The 20,746-nt window shown below is 29.8% G+C and overlaps 1 long non-coding RNA gene across 1 annotated transcript in view; it reads right to left on the minus strand.

Annotated features, from left to right (window-relative positions):
* Positions 1 to 3,276: 3,276 nt before the first annotated feature.
* Positions 3,277 to 20,746, minus strand: part of LOC119610630 — a 48,085-nt gene continuing 30,615 nt past the window's right edge. The window contains exon 2 of the long non-coding RNA XR_005232008.1: positions 3,277 to 4,672. This is a non-coding gene — a long non-coding RNA (uncharacterized LOC119610630). The remainder of the gene's footprint in view (positions 4,673 to 20,746) is intronic.

Here is a 20,746-nt window from a genome sequence, read left to right on the forward strand (position 1 = left end):
TGTTTTATTTTGTTTGCAGACATATTAGTGATTAGTCAATTAAGCTATGTCCGTCTGCATATTTGATGAAATCAATTTTCTGACGACCTATTTAGCTTCGGGATTCAAATGTTCAATAGCTATGTATATCAGACATGCTTTCTAGAAGTTTCAGCAACATCGGCGATGGGATCAAAATCCTAATTAAATTTTCAAAATTAAATTTTTCGCACGCCACGTATACATATTATGGATGAAAAAAACATAAGGAGCCAGTGTTATCATGATATATTAAATATTTCTTCCTCAATTTTTCATTTGAATAGAACATGATAGACGTTTTATATATCAAGGGATTGGAAATTATGTCTAGTTTTTAAAACTGTATAAATCATTAAGCAATTAAGAAATTTATGAAAGATTTTTTTAAATTATGGCAAAAGTAGCTTTTTTTGAATTTTTGCGTAAACAAAAATGTTAAAATTGAAATATAATTTCCATAGAATATAGGCGTTTTTAGCATGTACCTGGTCCCCTCGGTATCAAAAATTTTTAAAGGGTGACATTAAAATAGGGCCGGAGGGAAGAAAGGACGAACGAACGAACGAACTAAAACGAAACGAACGAACGAAACGAACGAACGAAACGAACGAAACAACGAACGAACGAACGAACACGAACGAACGAACGAACGAACGAACGAAACGAACGAACGAACGAACGAACGAACGAACGAAAACGAACGAACGAACGAACGAACGAACTAACGAACGAAAAACGAACGAACGAACGAACGAAAAGAACGAACGAACGAACGAAACGAACGAACGAAACGAACGAACGAACGAACAAACGAACGAACGAACGAACGAACGAACTAACTAACTAACTAACTAACTAACTAACTAACTAACTAACTAACTAACTAACTAACTAACTAACTAACTAACTAACTAACTAACTAACTAACTAACTAACTAACTAACTAACTAACTAACTAACTACTAACTAACTAACTAACTAACTAACTAACTAACTAACTAACTAACTAACTAACTAACTAACTAACTAACTAACTAACTAACTAACTAACTAACTAACTAACTAACTAACTAACTAACTAACTAACTACTAACTAACTAACTAACTAACTAACTAACTAACTACTAACTAACTAACTAACTAACTAACTAACTAACTAACTAACTAACTAACTAACTAACTAACTAACTAACTAACTAACTAACTAACTAACTAACTAACTAACTAACTAACTAACTAACTAACTAACTAACTAACTAACTAACTAACTAACTAACTAACTAACTAACTAACTAACTAACTAACTAACTAACTAACTAACTAACTAACTAACTAACTAACTAACTAACTAACTAACTAACTAACTAACTAACTAACTACTAACTAACTAACTAACTAACTAACTAACTAACTAACTGACTGACTAACTAACTAACTAACTAACTAACTAACTAACTAACTAACTAACTGCATTTCTTTCAACTCCGTTATAATACATATCTAATGGAACTTTTTCTCGAAATCGGTAAATGATATTTAAATTTAGGTCAAATGCGAAAAGTTATTAAGTATTAATTAGAATTATGTATATAAATGAAGTTGAAATATTTAAATATCTTGGAAAATAATTACAAATAATTTAATTATTTTTCTAAATTGTATTTAAAAAACGCTTAATAAGCCACATTTGACGTACGTTATACGAAAACCTACATCCCCTAGTTTTTATATTTATGATTTTTTAGCAAACAAATCCCCTAAAAAATATGACACAATAAAGGTTATTATTTATAATTAACCCTTTAATAAGCATAAGAAAAAGTCAAATTAGATTTTCTTACCCCCCAAAAAAACATAATAATAACCCTAACAGGCCGTTGTAATCATAATTAGGTATTAGCTGGTTGTTGTAAATTTTTCGACACGATTACCAGAGAAATGTTAACACCTCTCCTACCCCCACTTACTAACACCTCGCCCTACAAGGAATTCTAAAACAAGTTCAGAGAAGGTACAAAAAAACAAAAAATAAACGGAAAAATAATTATGGGGTCGGTTTGCTTAAAGTATACTACAACAAATCTAATCACAATTTGTGTTTCTAACGTAATTGAGAAAACGAAATTATTTGAATGTTTGTCTGTATGTAAGTTTGTTGGTATGTAATAAAATAATTGCCGGCATAAATGGCAAATGTACATACAACAACAACCATACAAAACAAATTGTTTAATAATTTATTACAACATTTCAAATACTCATACACAGTTTATAATTTTAATAATATTAGACAAACACACATTTCTACACAAATTCAAAAGCGTTCTCTCTCTCTTTGTTTCTGTTATTTGTGCTCTTTTTTAGGTTTTGTTACTCATTTCTAATGCTTTTGCCAAAAAGAATATTTATTTTTATTTTGCTTTGTTAAAGCGAATGAAAAAACAACAAAATTTTTTTTTAAGAAATTCGAACATAATGTTCGAAAATACTATAAAATTTTCGAACATTTTGTGTGTGTTTTTATTAAAGAAAATCATGCGCTTTTTAAATTCTAACACTTTTGCAAAAAACTTGTTTAGAGCGCCATTAAGGCAAATGTTCTCTATTACACACACAAACATAACCAAACATAAAAAGCTTTTCTCTAAAACACAAACACTCTCTCTCTCTCTCTCTCTCTATTTCTTTGTATTTATATTTTTGCAATTAACAGTAAAACTGTTATAATTTCTGTTTTTGGATGCTATTGAGAGTAAAAACATCTGTTTATTGTTTGTGTTTTGCGTTTTATTTTCTTTTCTACCCACATTATAACGGGGTTTTCTGCCATTATTTATTTACTAAAGTAACTGTAGGGGTTTGTAAATATGTGTTTGTGTATGTGTGCTAAAATGTTGTAATATTCGAAAATGTCCTTCGAATTTCCGGGTTTTATTACTTTGACATTTGCATGTTTTATTATTGTTGTTGCTGTTGTTTAGATTTTCTATATTATAGTTTTTGTTGAGCAGTAAATGCAATAAACAATAACAACAAATACTTGACATATTATATTATATTCTTGGTTAATTTTCTTTTGTTGTTTTTATTACTTTTCTTTCTTAGTTTTCTTCTTGTTACAATTTGCCTTTTATGGTTACATTCACTATATGTTAGTAATATTGGGATACTATATCTTGTTTTTCCTCCTCTTCTCCTCAACATTGTTGTTATTGTTTACTCCCACACTACTTGCTACTCTCCTGCTGTTTTTTTTTTCTTCATGATGGTACTACTTATTCCACTAATACCCATTACCTAGTATGTAGTTGTTATGCCTGGATAAAATATTTGTGTTACTTAAATTCTGACTCATACTGTGTGTGTTCAGCTGTATGTGTGTGTAAATGCTTTTTTGTTTTTATTGCATACTTTTGTGCTGTTGTTATTCCTGTTGAAAGTGCTTCTGTCTTGTTTTCTAACAAAATAAATTGCAGAAAAATGTTAATGTAGGATTTTAAAAATGAAAAATTTGAATTTAAATTGTTGTTTAAATTAAAAAAAGTATTTGAATAGAACTTTTTACTAAAAAAAACTTTTTAATGCATAATTTAGAACATTTTTAGAAATTTAACTTATTTTAATGGAAATTATTTTAAATTCTTAAGAAATTTTTGAATTTCCGAAAAGAAGACCCAGGCCGCTAAGGGTCTCATGGAAAACAAAGAAAATTTTACTACATAGGACACATTTTTTTAAAGACCTATTTATAACAGCTTAACAAAACTTTATTATTGAAACAAAATATGTCGAAAAATTTGTCTCATATTAATCACTTTATTAAAGTCGTGTTTCCTTAATACTTCTTATTGTCACAAAATTTATTACTTTATATTTACAAAACATGATATGCTATATTTTCTTTGACATTTTGTTCATCACAAGACAAATTTATTCACATTAACATTGACAATTGTTAACATGACCATTTGCCATTAAGTGGTAATATCACTATTACTGTGTCTTTTTTGCACATTTAGATCTCATTGCATATTGTCGAAGCCCAAAAACTGACATTGATACAAGTGCCAATAAGACTGAAATTAATCTTCATTAAAAAAGGCAATTTCTTTTTTGAGAACACTTTGTATGAAGTACTTGTAAGGTAAGAAGTAAGGAAGATTGAAAAGGTTTCCCAAAATGAGAAAAGAGAAAAAATCAAATAGATGTATTTTAAGGGGATCAAGTTTAATTTGAAACAGTTATAAAAATAGAAGATAGACTAACCTATGGAGTCCATAGACTAATAGGCTAGTACACAGACAAGTCCATAGACTAGTCTATAGTCTAGTCCATAGATTAGTTAATATAATAGTTCATAGACTAGTCCAAAGACTAGTTAGAGTAGCCAATGGACTACCCCATAGACTAGTTAATAGATAAGTTCAAAGACTAATACATAAACTGGTCCATACATAAATGAATAGACCAGTCAATATACTAGTTCTCAAATTCATATTCAATAGACTTATCCATATACTTATACATACACTTCAAATCTTTCCAATTTCTTATAAAGGCCTCTTTCATTTTCTCAGACGAGATTTTTGAATAACTTACCGACATTTTGAAAATGACTTCTTATAAAAATAAGCTTAGGAATTGTGCTTACCTGAAATTATAAAAAAGAAGAATAAAATATTAATCAAATTATCAAATTAAGTTAAAGAATATAAAAAAAATAAATTATAATCAAGTTGATACTTTCAGTGCCTCTCTTGTATTTACATCAAATATCAGCATAGAACAGACACTTAGATATTCAGAATGTCATAAAAGGAATATCACACTTATAGGAAATCTATTCTATTTATGAAGTTCATTGGTGCTCGAATCTAACTTTAAACTTTTTTCCTGAACATTTTTGTTAAGTTTTTAGTGTTTAACAACTATCACAGTTTCTATCCCTTCAGGGTCCTTTTTTTACAGGCCAAAAGTCTGTGGTTAAAAACAAAAATAAAAACACAATTCTTAATTCTCATATGTCGTGTACAAGTATTTCCTAAATTATTTAGTTACTTTGCTGTATAGCCCTAAGGTTTACAGTTAAAATATTACTACATCCGATTTCCTGTTCAGGTTTCTTTTCACTGTGATCAAATCTAGACTACAATAGTGGGGAGGGTATAATGAGACTATGCTAATGTTTGTAACGCCAGTAACATATTTTTAGGATAACTCAATGTTATTGGGAATGAAAACTTGTTTTAATCTATTTTTTAAGTCCTTGGTTATATAGATAGTAACAAATTTTTAGGATAACTCAATGTTATTAGGAATGAAAACTTGTTTTAATCTATTTAAGTCCTTGGTTAGATAGATAGATAGATAGATAGATAGATAGATAGATAGATATAGATAGATAGATAGATAGATAGATAGATAGATAGATAGATAGATAGATAGATAGATAGATAGATAGATAGATAGATAGATAGATAGATAGATAGATAGATAGATAGATAGATAGTAGTTAATTAATTAATAGTAGTTAGTTAGTTAGTTAGTTAGTTAGTTAGTTAGTTAGTTAGTTAGTTAGTTAGTTAGTTAGTTAGTTAGTTAGTTAGTTAGTTAGTTAGTTAGTTAGTTAGTTAGTTAGTTAGTTAGTTAGTTAGTTAGTTGGTTAGTTAGTTAGTTAGTTAGTTAGTTAGTTAGTTAGTTAGTTAGTTAGTTAGTTAGTTAGTTAGTTAGTTAGTTAGTTAGTTAGTTAGTTAGTTAGTTAGTTAGTTAGTTAGTTAGTTAGTTAGTTAGTTAGTTAGTTAGTTAGTTAGTTAGTTAGTTAGTTAGTTAGTTAGTTAGTTAGTTAGTTAGTTAGTTAGTTAGTTAGTTAGTTAGTTAGTTAGTTAGTTAGTTAGTTAGTTAGTTAGTTAGTTAGTTAGTTAGTTAGTTAGTTAGTTAGTTAGTTAGTTAGTTAGTTAGTTAGTTAGTTAGTTAGTTAGTTAGTTAGTTAGTTAGTTAGTTAGTTAGTTAGTTAGTTAGTTAGTTAGTTAGTTAGTTAGTTAGCTAGTTAGTTAGTTAGTTCGTTCGTTCGTTCGTTCGTTCGTTCGTATGTCATACATAGAGTATGTTTTGGACACATCAGATTTTTGATGATCTCGCAATAAGTAGTCATAGTTCTGATATAACTCCTACGTCCGAGAAAGATTTTATATGTATTTGTGTAGGGCATAATACAGTTGGTCATGACAGACTTTTGTTTTTTATTTGTTCTAAATGAACAACAATAAAAATTCTACTTCAACCTTCATATTTTCGGATTGTCGTTGTTGATATTTTCATACATATTATTATTATATGTATGTGTATGTATTTTTATACTTATTTACCTAAATGACTTTTTATAGATTTTTGCATTAACAAAAGGCAACAAGTTGTGAAAAAAATACAATTTCAAAAAATACTTAAAAAGCACCTTCTTTCGACTAGAAAAAGCAAATAATAGCTGGCATTAAATGAAAAAAGTGTTACAAAAAAAGCATAGAATAGAAACATTTCATAACAATATGTTTTGAATTTTTTTCATTTCTCTGCTTTCTTTCCTTTTTTGTAATGTTTTTTTTTTTTCATGTTGATTGTCTTGGTATGTGTATAATTTCTCCCAAATACAACATCCGGTTTAAGTTAAAAATACAAAAAAAAAGAACAAAAGACTGAACAAAAATTTTCAAATTCCTTGATAGTGTAGTAGTAGTGGTTTTACCACTAACCCCAATTTAATATACACGGAAGGAAAAATCCAAAAAAAAAAATAGAAAACTTTGTTTTATAAAACAGGGAGACTGCAAAATTCCACACATGTGTTAAAAGAACGAAATAATTTTTTATTCAAATATATAGGGGAACTTCTGTTTGTGGGGAAATTATTCACATCCTGTGGTAAATCTAAAACTTTTTCTTTTTTCGGTTTTATTTTTTCGTATATTTTTCACAATAGGCGAACGGTTAACAGTGTAGAATTGAAGAAAGTTTTTAAAATATGAAAATTTTAAAAGGAAATTTTATACTTCCGTTGTAGAATTTGAAATGTTTTTGAATTAAAATTTTAACATTAAAGCTGTTTATTAACACAACAGCGACTCTCATCGATTAGTTAAGAATCAAACTAAAAAGGATCTAAAGAATTTTCTTATCAACGTATTACTGAATATAGGGGATTATGAGAAGATCATTATTATAATCATCAACATTCAAGTTTTTAGTTTAGTTTAAATACACATACATTTTCTTCCAAAAAAGTTCCTTCAATGATTTTAACAATTTTGTTTCTATATTTTTAAAAGTGTAGCAAAACAATACAATTACAAATAAGGAACCCACATACTTAAAATTACAAACACTTATACAAAAAAAATAACTGACACATACACTCGAAACAATTCCCTGCAGTTCGTGGTGACTGTTCCGAACTGTTGACTTCATAGAATTCGTTTTGGTCATAGATTTTTAACACATTTTACTTAAAATCTATGCAGTCGATTGATCCTTTAACATATTACATCTGATAGAAACAATAACAACAATCTAAAGTCTTCTCCCTAGACTATTGACGGACATAAAAGTGATAATGAACATTATCACTGCAAAGAGAAGTATACTTAATCAAACAGAGGTAAATTAGAATCAACCCAAAAACAGATACATTGACTCCCATTAAAACTACAGGGTCATATTTTGTTATACTTTCAAAAATATGCTGCCCCCAGGTTGTTCAACAAAAACTGTAACAAAAACTGTATCAAAAACAACAATAACAATTACAAACACATTTACATGTAAACAATACATTTAAGTGTATGTGGGAAGGATATTCAGACATACATGCATGCAAATATATGAATGTAATAGATTAGGATAGCTCTCAAAATACTTTAAGTTAAATGAAGATTCTCAATTTAGATTTTTAATTTTAGTCGAAATAAAATAATTTATTAGTTAGTGGGCGATATGCAATTCTTCCAATCTATAGTTGGAATAAATTCATTTTACTTGAAAAAACTTTGCACTTTTGATAGAAATCCAAGATTTTTCATCAGCGCATAATAACAGCCTGAGCCTTGTAATAATTATAAATTGGCCTAGTTAGCCTTGTATCGAGTATTTGCTAAGAATGTTCTGGTCTAATAGACTATTATAGTCTATTATCGGAATTTATTTAATTAATAAGCAAATTGCCTCTACCTGTATGTGAGAATTAGCGCAACCACACTACTGAGATGGCTCTGTTGCTTTGGCAACAGCCCGTATTTGGTAGTCCGAGGGGTGGGCCTCAACCATAAGTCGCGTAGCATGAAACAAGTAAAAGGTAAACTAGATCAGTACTAGTATCCTGTTGGGCAGAGGCGTTTCTCCCGATCGTTCACCAACTTACATCAGTTCCATAAAGACCATAAATAACGATCTACGGAATGACAGGCAACTACCAAGGGTCAACCTGAAAATTCCCCAACCTATACTGGCGCCCTACTACGTGAAGAGTAAGAGATATTTCACGGGTTCAGAATCGAGTATAAGTTGCTCTGTCACATCACCCAGTAACATCGGTTGAGATGGCAACAGCACCGGAGAGAGAATCCAGATATATGTATATGGCATAGGATATATCAGTCCTTAAAACAACATTCAATTCCAGCGAATTTGGGTATAAACCCAAGCCACTACATGGATCACGAAGGAACCTCAACCAACTGACCAGCCAGGACAAAGGTGGGCAACTGGCCACCCACTACCAGATTATCTGGTGCTCTGTTTCGACCCCTTGTCAAATCATTCCGAGGAAAGGTCGAGTATACATTTCAGCATCACCAGTTTATAGGCCCGGTAGACTAGAGGTATTGGTAGCACCTCTTTTCGCCGGGATATAGCAATAACGCCAAGATAGAGATTTCACCAAGGTAACATGCCCCCGGGCAGAGCCCCATGGCGGACAGCAAACTTTGCTCGAATAGGTTCTTAACCTATCAAATCTCTGACCATCGCAGTTCCATTGCTTCCTGTCCGGCAATTCCGGATTCCACGAAAATAATCCACAAAAACGAGACTGAAATGGCCTTTGTTGCTGCAGAAATGAGACATATTTGGTGGACCGATATATAGTCTGCATCAATAAAATATAGTTTGCACATATTCTGACAGAGAAGAAAAATTACACGATAAAAATACCATCCATCTATTACCATTCAACCCAACGTACAACTCTTGTCAAACGCCTTAAAATAGGAATACAGGTGATTCGAAGTCGGCATACCTCTGATTTATCTCAGATCTCATTTATTTATCATTATTTAGCAACATTTAGCCCCACTGTCACTGCTCTGAGGGCTATCTGATGTTCGGCAACAGCACCGAATTTATCGCAAAATATAGACTTCACCATACATACATCGATCTTTAAACCAACATTCTCTTCCGTGGACCTAGAAGGCACCTTTACCGATTGTAGGTTACAGAACGTATCCTGTGGATCAACTAACTTCCGCTGAAGCAGATAAAAATACCAGACCCCGAGTCAAGGACTCCAAGGAATGGCTAGTTTAAAGTCCCGGCAGACTAGATAGACCCTATATTCCTCTTATATATTTAAATATTGCCGATATTTTTTAATAAAAACCTTTTATTTTTTTCAAATTTCTTTCTCGAGCTTACTTAAGTCTTTAAGTTTTCGTGATTTTCTGTTGTTGTTGTTCCTTTTCTTTATTATTTATTTATGTATGTCGACGCCATTTGTTTTATTTGATACGTAAAGTATTCAACATTTCTCTATCTTCTCTAAAGTGGCTTGAGGCATTTGTTGTTTTTTTTTTTTCTATTTATTTTGTTGTTGTTTTTCTCGGTGTTTCGTTGCAAAAAAAGGGGGTATCCTGATTTATATTCTGTTGTTATCATCGTCTTGCTTTTGTTGTTTATTTGTTTATTGTTTTGAGTGTTGTTACCACAGTGTCTGTTAGTACCTTTCGTTATTTTTAGGTGCTGTGTACCATTTTCATTAAATGTTCATTTTTTTGAGCGTTACCCTGGTTTCGTGTTTTTGTGGGTGGGGAGGGGCGGTAGATGACATGAAAAATTGTTGTTGATTTGTTAGCAACATATGTAATGGATAAATATTACAAAAAAATATTAGTTAATCGACATGATATTTATAAATAATTTTGGAATTTGAATGTTGTTTTCAGAATTTAAGAAGTAAAAGGTAAACATAAGTAACTACTTTGTAAAGAATGGTTCAAAAGATGTTTAAACTGTCTATTGTCTAGATTACTTAGAGACACTAAAAGGATGGTTGAGTACCATACAGAATAACCTATTGACAGCTCTCTGTTATACATAGTTAAATGGCCATAAACTACCCTTACTTGGTAACCTATTAAATAACTAGTTCATTTATCTCAGTATAGAGTGGAATGACCCAAATATATATAATTTTGTGTCAATCATATTGCTGATTACTTGTAAAACTACTGGGTAATAAAAGTTCTCACCACCCACTATTTCGGTAGCACGATTTGTTATTATTTTTCTTACAGCTGTTTTTTGCCTTCACCTTTACCCTTCTCTCTCTCTCTCTTAACCACAAAAATAAAAATAACAACTACACAGAGGGAAAAAGAAATATACACGCTTGGTACCAAATTGGCACCAAAGAGTTTGTAATTTTTCAATAACAACCGTTGTCAAAGTATATACATACGTACGACAACACTATGTCGCAACGTTGTCAACATTGCAACAATTCGTTGTCAAAATCTAAATTTTATACACATCCGTTGTCTAAATGTTAACAAACGTGGTAAGCTCACTATTGGCAACGGATTGTTTGCAATAGTGAACTTACCACGTTTGTTAACATTTAGACAACGTATTTGTAAAAAATTTAGATTTCGACAACGAATTGTTGCAATGTTGACAACGTTGCGACATAGTGTTGTCGTACGTATGTATATACTTTGACAACGGTTGTTATTGAAAAATTACAAACTCTTTGGTGCCAATTTGGTACCAAGCGTGTATATTTCTTTTTCCCTCTGTGTATATATGTGCTTAATCGCTTAAATCCTTCATTCTTTTCTTCTTATCCTTTCGTGCTGACATCGCATACAAAGTCTATTTCAATTTTAGTAGGAGTTACCCGAGTATTTAACCTAAATTTGATTTTGCCATGTTACTTAAAGAAATGTTGTTGGTAATTTCAGCTTTTTTTATTTTTATTATAATTTTCTTATTTTTTATTATATTTTTATAAACATTTTGTGTTGTTTTGCATGTTGTTTATTATTTATTTTTATTGCAAATTTTATATCGCATAAAAAGTATATAAAAAAATTGCAGACATGTAGACTTTTGCATGTCTTTTAGACGCTCAAAATGTTGATGGTTATTAAAGTTTTTATGATTGTTATTTTTTTTTTTTTTTTTTTGTTATACATTTTTATGGTATTGAAATATTAAATTTGCATTTAACTGGCAAAAAACATGTGTAATTTTGGGCAATAACAACATATGTTAGAGGCAAGGAGTAACCGATTCATTTAATACAGATTTAAAAGTAACGAATAAACCGAAATTCAATGAAAATCGATCCAATCAGTCTGAATCTAAACCAGAGAAATAAGCATTATATCAGTTCATCAAGCTGCGGAAAGGTCATAGTTCAAACCCATTTCCTGCTAAACTAAAAATTATTTATTAAGATTTTTATATTCATTAACAATATTCTACCGCCTTATTAGTTTAATAATATATATACAAATAAATGAATTAATTTTATTCATTTCTCCACCTTCCTTCTTTATATTATTCCCAAATGTCTGATGTCACTTTTGCTCGTATGCAAATTAAGTCCTAGTTTAATATTAATGTTCATCCAACGTCTAACTATTAATAACTATAGAGTACTTAGTATAATAATTTATTATTCTTTTAACACACAACACTACTACACCGTTTCCTAATGTAATTTAGAAAATTTCAAATTAAATATTGAATTTTCTAGTTGAGATATTGCACAATATTACAAAGTGTTTCCTAGAAATTTTTTAATTACACAAGATAACAATTTTTTTAACCAGAGATCAAAGTGTTACAATTGGTTTTTAAGATATCGTTTTCTACATTCTATATGTTCCTCGTTTTATGGACTTATATATACTTTATACTACAATATATAATCTAGTCGAAGTTTAGTCTATAGTCTAGTTTATAGTCTAGTCTACAGTCTAGTCTATAGCCTAGTCTATAGTCTAGTCTATAGTCTAGTCTATAGTCTAGTCTATAGTCTAGTCTATAGTCTAGTCTATAGTCTAGTCTATAGTCTAGTCTATAGTCTAGTCTATAGTCTAGTCCAACGGTTCCCAAATGGGGGTCCGTGGACCCCTAGTGGTCCGTAGTAAAATCCTAGGGGGTCCGCGAAGACAAACAATATTCTGCTTTTATGTAATAATCCCAGATTTTTTGGTAACTTTTTGAATTTTATTTTTTCGGTTGTTTATCAGGAAGAAGCTAGGCCCTACAAATTTATTGTATCAGGCAATATCTTACTCTATATTGTATATAGAGTAAGATATTGCCTGATATGTAATTTTTATTTCCTGTATATGTAGTGAAACAATGTTTTTTATTTCAGACGGATAATGATCTGTCTTACAATTAAATAAGGGATACTGGTATTCCGGACTATGAAGTTAGATCACATTTCATAATTCAAAGACAAGCTTATACCATATTTAAGTTTGTCAAATTGTAAGCAAAATTGTTCTTGTTTGTAAGGACTAAAATTATATATTTCAAAAACTGAGCTGACTTTTTATGCACCTTCAATACGTTAATTTAGATAATTTTAAATATAAATATTTCCTTCCGACGTGATACAAAGATTTTAAGTTGATTTTATCGACCAATATTATTAAATTAACATCAGAAAATCCATAGCGTTTCGCGTAAATATGTAGGCAAAACCATGCAGTAAAAGTGTTCATGTCATATATTATGCGGATAATGCATTCCACAACAACATGGATGAAGTCCAACTTTCTTATATTATTTTCCCGAAAACTTAGCTCACTTTACCCCTCTGCAATCGCAATAAATTTTTGAAACGTGACTCCTTAAGCACATGCCGACAATATTTGATAAAGAAACCTTTTTGTTACCTTGAAGAAAAATGAACATGAAAGATCTCACGATCATAAAATTAAACATCATGTTAACATTTCAACAAAGAAGTCTTTCTATCTTCAAAACCATGCAATTAAAAACCTATCGGGAATATTTTATAGATATGACATCTCTACATTTATTTGACCTAGAGATTTATGGACTAGGTCAATTTTCGGACGAACAATTATTTAGAACAATAAGATATCAAAATATGTATGGAGGTCCGCGAAATTAAATAAGTTCCTCAAGGGGTCCGCGAAGTAAAAACCGGTGGGAACCGCTGGTCTAGTCTATAGTCTAGTCTATAGTCTAGTCTATAGTCTAGTCTATAGTCTAGTCTATAGTCTAGTCTATAGTCTAGTCTATAGTCTAGTCTATAGTCTAGTCTATAGTCTAGTCTATAGTCTAGTCTATAGTCTAGTCTATAGTCTAGTCTATAGTCTAGTCTATAGTCTAGTCTATTTGTCTATAGTCTAGTCTATTTGTCTAATTTATAGTTCAGTTTAAAGTCTTGCGTATAGTCTAGTTTATGGTCTAGTTAATAGTCTAAATAGTATAAAAAATATCTAAAATACAAAACTGAAATTTCGAAAATTTCAAAAAATTTTTTGGAAACGTTGTTCTAATTTCTACGAAAACTATAACAACCACAACCAGCAGCAGCAAAACAAAAAAAATTAAAATTGATTAAACAATTGGTCTAAATGTATGTTTTAAGAATAAATGTATTGTTATTTATTTTAAAAGGAATATTTATTTAATCTTGAAACTAAAAAAATGTTACTTATTCATTGGGTTCTTATTCATTAATATACTTTTAACAAACTGTACACCAGGTGGTATGACTAATATTTATTTAGACCACTAAAGAAAAGTTTTTTTTTTAATAAATGATTTTGTATAAATTTTAGGAAGCAGCGAATAATTTAGTAAAAAATGCAAGAGTAAATAGTTATAAAATTTAAAATTTTAATGCTAAAGGTTAAAGTTAATGTTTTGCTGAAAACTATTACATATTTGCTTTTGAACATTTAGTTAATGAAAGAAAGAGAATAAAAGTGAATTTCTCCTTATAACAACTTTTTGTTAGGCCTATATATATATATATCGAAACTACCATATATAAGGAGACCTAAGTAGTTGGCTGAAACTCAATATTTAACAGTAAACTAACTATCTTTATTATTTCTCTTCTATAGGGCTGTAAGGTATACAAATTATATACGTAATAGTTTTGAATTATTAAAAACACAATACGCCAATTAAAATAGAAATAAATAAAAAATTATTAAAATTAACTTTACATTCATCTAACAAATTTTGTGTAAATTTAATTTCTTTCTAATCAAATTATTTTTTTTTGTCTAATTATAATCATACACAATTCGATTCAATGACAAACTAATCAATTAAATTGGTGCATTCTTTATTCATAGCCATTATAAAAAATACAATCACGCAGACAAACTCATACATATGTGTATGCACACTTTATATACCCTGCAGTGTGGGGAGATTGGCGCCAATTATTAAGTTTATCTACGATTTGAGTTTAACACTGGCTACGAGTGGTTAGTTGGTGGTCACTAGTTATTTCATGAAGTAAATATCCAATGCAAAAGTCTTGAACTAAAATTAAATATCACACTTTGATAACTAAATGACAAATGACTTCACAATAGATTACTAGTGGCGTATAAAGTAATTACTTTATAGAATGCAGGTTAGCGAATAATCAATTTAACTTTTCGGTAGCTTACTTAGGAAGCTTAAAGTGATAATTTCCGCAGTAATTCAATACAATCCTTTAGTTAAATAGTTAAAATAAATCGTAGTGAAAATGAATACTTTTGATCGCTTCTAAAACTACCGGGTATATACACAAAATAATACCAATACATGTGTAAATGACGACGTAGTTTTGTGACGATCGTGTAACTGACAAACGGTAGACTACAATAATAAAAAAAAAACGGCGCAACAAAAAAGGTTCTTGTCATTAATTAATTTCAATTATTGCATAATATTTTATTGTAATTATTAAGTGTATATTGTTGCTGTAACTGTTAAATATGTTTTTGTTATTCTAAAGTGCTACTTTGGAATGAAGAAGTAGATTAAGTTTGTCAAGAGCTTTGTAACATATCAGCCATTGTGCAAATTATCTCCTTTAGACAGTAGTTTTTGCAAAAGGCTAAATATCAGTGAAAAGTCAAGTAGTTACTTAATATGTTACAGGTATTCAAGCGTGTAGTCAATCGTCATTTGATTATTAATTTTTTGCCCATGAAGTAGTTATTTTATACTTTTATAAACTGCACTTAATTATTTTAATGTCTAGAATTAATCTATATAATCTACCATATCCCCTACATTGATAGCTAATTATCTGGAGAAAATCCTCTAAAATGACCTTCACAAAAACTTTCAAGTCGTTTATTTTTTAAATCGTGCATGTTTCAAAAATTATTTTTTTAATAAAACTAATAAAAACTATATATAAATAATATTTGTACTTTTTGTTTGTTCTATTATTACTGCTCGTATCAATTTAGAATGAATGGAATAAAAAAAAATACAACGTGTAGTACTAATTTGCATGATTATGTCATTTGAAAATAGAAATAAATATAAAAAAACTTTAAAACAAGAAAAACAACAAAATTATAGAGTCTTAATAATTTGAGTGCTAGTAGTATGATAGTGACCCCTTAATGATACTTTGGGGGCCAAGCAATAAAGCGTCGAAGACAAAAAACAAATAAATAAAAAACTTAGAAAGTTTAATAGCATTAACTTTGGCAAATAAATTCTATAACAAGTGCGCAATACAAGTGGAAAAATTAAATCTTTTTTAGGCAATTTTTAAGTGCAAAAAATTGGGGAAACTGTTTTGAAAGTAATACACAGAGAAAACAGATTCGTTATTTGTAAGCAATTTAGTTGCCGAAAAATTTTGATATGAAATTCGACTAAAACTAGTTTTATCTGAATTCATGAGATCCGGTCCACATTTCAATTTAACCACTATATAAGTTTCTATTGAAAAAATGTTTTCATTTATTTAAAATATTTAAAAAATTTCAAAACTTTCCACTTAAACATAAGAAATTCAAAAACATTTTTTTAATAGTTCACACATTTTTTTTTAAGTTAAATTCAAAATAAATATTTAAATAAATACAAATTTTTCATAATTATTTCTTGTAGTTGTTGTTGTTTTGAGCTGTGCAAAAAAATACATAATGCAAAAGGCATGCATGCAAGCATATTTTTCTAAATGTTGCACGTTGTTTTAGTTTGTAACAGGCATGGAATATTGAAATTTTGAAATGGTACTAACTTATAACAAAAATAGTACCTTTTAGGTTTTAAAGTACTAAATTAACTTTCCATTAGACTAGGCTTTAACCAGATTATAGACAAGATTATAGGCTAGACTATAAAGTAGATTATAGACTGTACCATATACTAAACTATAGACTACAGACTTGACTATAGACTAGATTATAGACCAGACTATAGACTAGACTATAGACTAGGCTATAGAATAGACTATAGACTAGACTATAGGCTAGACTAGAGGCTAGACTATAGACTAGACTATAGACTACACTATAGACTATACTATAGACTAGACTATAGACTAGACTATAGACTAGACTATAGACTAGACTATAGACTAGACTATAGACTAGACTATAGACTAGACTATAGACTAGACTATAGACTAGACTATAGACTAGACTATAGACTAGACTATAGACTAGACTAGACTAGACTATAGACTAGACTATAGACTAGACTATAGACTAGACTATAGACTAGACTATAGACTATAGACTAGACTATAGACTAGACTATAGACTAGACTATAGACTAGACTATAGACTAGACTATAGACTAGACTATAGACTAGACTATAGACTAGACTATAGACTAGACTATAGACTAGACTAGACTATAGACTAGACTATAGACTAGACTAGACTATAGACTAGACTAGACTAGACTAGACTATAGACTAGACTAGACTATAGACTAGACTAGACTATAGACTAGACTAGACTATAGACTAGACTAGACTATAGACTAGACTATAGACTAGACTATAGACTAGACTATAGACTAGACTATAGAATAGACTATAGAATAGACTATAGACTAGACTATAGACTAGACTATAGACTAGACTATAGACTAGACTATAGACTAGACTATAGACTAGATTATAGACTAGATTATAGACTAGACTATAGACTAGACTATAGACTAGACTATAGACTAGACTATAGACTATGCTATAGACTATACTATAGACTAGACTATAGACTATACTATAGACTATACTATAGACTAGACTATAGACTAGACTATAGACTAGACTATAGACTAGACTATAGACTAGACTATAGACTAGACTATAGACTAGACTATAGACTAGACTATAGACTAGACTATAGACTAGACTATAGACTAGACTATAGACTAGACTATAGACTAGACTATAGACTAGACTATAGACTAGACTATAGACTAGACTATAGACTAGACTATAGACTAGACTATAGACTAGACTATAGACTAGACTATAGACTAGACTATAGACTAGACTATAGACTAGACTATAGACTAGACTATAGACTAGACTATAGACTAGACTATAGACTAGACTATAGACTAGACTATATAATGCATTACTTATCAAAAGTTTATAAGTTTGGAAAAGTACCAAATAAGTTGTGGAGGTACGGCGGTATTTATCAATATCGAAAAGTACTGAGAGAAGTCCTAAAGTACTGAATTTTCCATGCCTGGTTTGTAACATAATTTAATATTCTGTGTTAACAGGCAAAACTTGTCAGTTTGAAAATGTAACACAAATTGTTTTTTTTTTTTTTAATATACATATTTTCTTTCAATTTTGTTTTTTTAATTATAATCACACAATCATATTTTTCACACTTTACTTAATATGCAACATGCATAGAAACAACATGCCACGCCACCAACAAATCAGCAAACACAAAACACCACAATTTTCAAAAGCATGAAAATGAATTTTGCAATAAAAACAAAAAACAAAACTAATATGCTAAAAACCATAAAAAAACATTTTGCTAAAATGTTTAGTGACCAACTACTGAACAACATACCCAAACTAGTGATCTACTACTCATTCACCGTGCTACTGAGGTGAGACGTTGTTTTGTGGTACTAACCACAAAAGAAAAACCACAAATTAATAAATTTTGCAAAAATGTTTGAATGAAAAAACTTTAATAAATATTAAATTTATGTTCATTGGAAACTCACGATGTTTTATGTATTTAGCTTTTTTTCAAATAAAATCAAATATTGTTTATTTTTGCATTATTCTGGCATTGTCAAAAATGTCAGTATATAATGGCGTCGCAACGCCAGCAATTCTGTTGGTGGGGTGTTGATGATGAGTGAGTGTCATATTGGTTTTCAAAAAAAGACCAAACATAGGGTAAGACCATTAATTTCAGTTGAAAAATTATCGTCTCTTGTAATATATTACAAGTTTTAAAAAACTTTTAGTAAGCAAAAGAAAAAATTTATAAAAATTAAAAGATGTCAGAGATTTTACTTAATGCATTATTTAAAGTGTCCATAGAGCAATAGTAATTGAAAATATATAAATTATTTAATAGTAAAACAAACCAAAAATGGCTTCGGTATATATCTGTTGATTTTCGAATTGATAAGAAATTTTTTCAAATTTTTTGTGTAAAGCTTTACTTAAGTTCTTGCTAAGGGCAAGAGATGTGGATCGCCTACAAATGTCAAGGTAAATCCTAAAACTGTTTTCCCAGTCGAGTTTTTCTCTCTATAAAAGCAATATTTCAGACATTCCCAGGAAGAAATTTAAAATTTTTGCTATTAAGCAGTAGTTATTTCATACATTACTGGGTAATGAGTGGTCATTATCAACCACAATTGCTTTCGAAAGCAATCGAAATCTCAAATATCACAATTTGTTCATATTTAAAGGCAAATCCTAAAACTTGTTATCAAGTCGTGATTTTTTTCTCGCTTGGCATTACTTGTTAATGAGTGGTCATTAAAAACCATATTATTTTAAGTTTAGCTGAATAGGTAAGTACTGGTAAAGAGCGAAAGAGGACAACAATTTTCAAAATGACATTGAATTATATGTTTTGTAAACAAAACCTTTTCAAAATCACAACAAAAAAATGAGTTAAAATAACTAGTTATTTACCCCAAAAGTAAGTAGTATTTACATAGCTAACACATTACATTTCTGCTTACCGGCAAGTAACATTTTTGGTTTAAATACAAAAAATTCTGAAAGATATTCGTCTAACTAGAACAGTTATTGGAAACAGTTGGGATTTTTGGAGAATAATGTTCAATAGTTTACAATTTAAGGGTTAAATTAAGTAAAGTTTTAAATTTAGATGTTAAACATTAACGGTACTAGAGCCACATATTTTTAAACAGAATATTAACCTTTTGAGCAAGAGTTCATACATGGAAGGAACATTTTCGCTTATGATTTTTATCTACACTCTAGATTACTGTCCAGATCGCTAGACCTAGACTCTTTGTCGAACTGCTAGGATTCATTACCACATATTGACTCTTTTGGTCTGGCTTTCTGACAGTCTATTTGTAATCTATGGAGTGACGATTGACATCCTCCTAGTACAAGTACATGTTAAAACAGCTTTCCATCGAGGTAGTCGGTGGGATAACTCTTTGTCGAAATGCTGAAATACATTGACATACATATGTATATTGACTTCTTTGGAATGTTCCTTTGTAGTCTATGTAGTGACGATTGACTTCCTCTTTAAACAAAAACATTTTAAAACATTAAAACATTAAAATAAACCCTTCTGGCATATGCGGTTCTGGCTATCTACATTGAAAACCCGGAAACCAAAATATATAGTCGTCTTCCCTATCACAACACTAGAGTTCCCGGAGAAATACCCAGCAAACACGGAATGTGTTAAATGGATTTATTCTATATAATCCAACAGATGTTGACATATTTTCAAACAATCAGTTCTATCAGCAGTTAAATCTAGGGCCATATTGAACTATAATACAGCCAGAATCGAATACTCTACCAGTGGTTATCAGTCCATTCGGACATAATCTCCAATGTACGAGCAAAAGTTCTTACTATAAAGGGAAGGGAGCTTAAGGAAGTTAATATAACTGTTCTATGCAACTTAGGCTAAATAATGAAATTTTGGTGGAACCACTAAAACCCTATTTGTGACTTGATTTAGGCGAATATAGAGCTTATGGAGAGAACATTGAAACGCCAGGCATTCTTTGAAACTACGTTTCTAAATATGTGTATAAAGTTTCTCCGTTAAAACTAAAATATAAATACTTTAAGATTTATTTAACAGGAAATAGAGAGGTGCTTACAAGAATTCCACGAACACCTACTCAATCTTATAATACTGATATAATGTCTTAATAACTATAATTGATATTTCTAATATTTTACAAATTTTCCATTTCTACTAAA

The sequence above is a fragment of the Lucilia sericata genome, unplaced genomic scaffold (genome assembly GCF_015586225.1).
Source record: "Lucilia sericata isolate MDLA Ls3-8-SP2 unplaced genomic scaffold, ASM1558622v1 Contig001256F_arrow, whole genome shotgun sequence".
NCBI classification, from domain to species: domain Eukaryota; kingdom Metazoa; phylum Arthropoda; class Insecta; order Diptera; family Calliphoridae; genus Lucilia; species Lucilia sericata.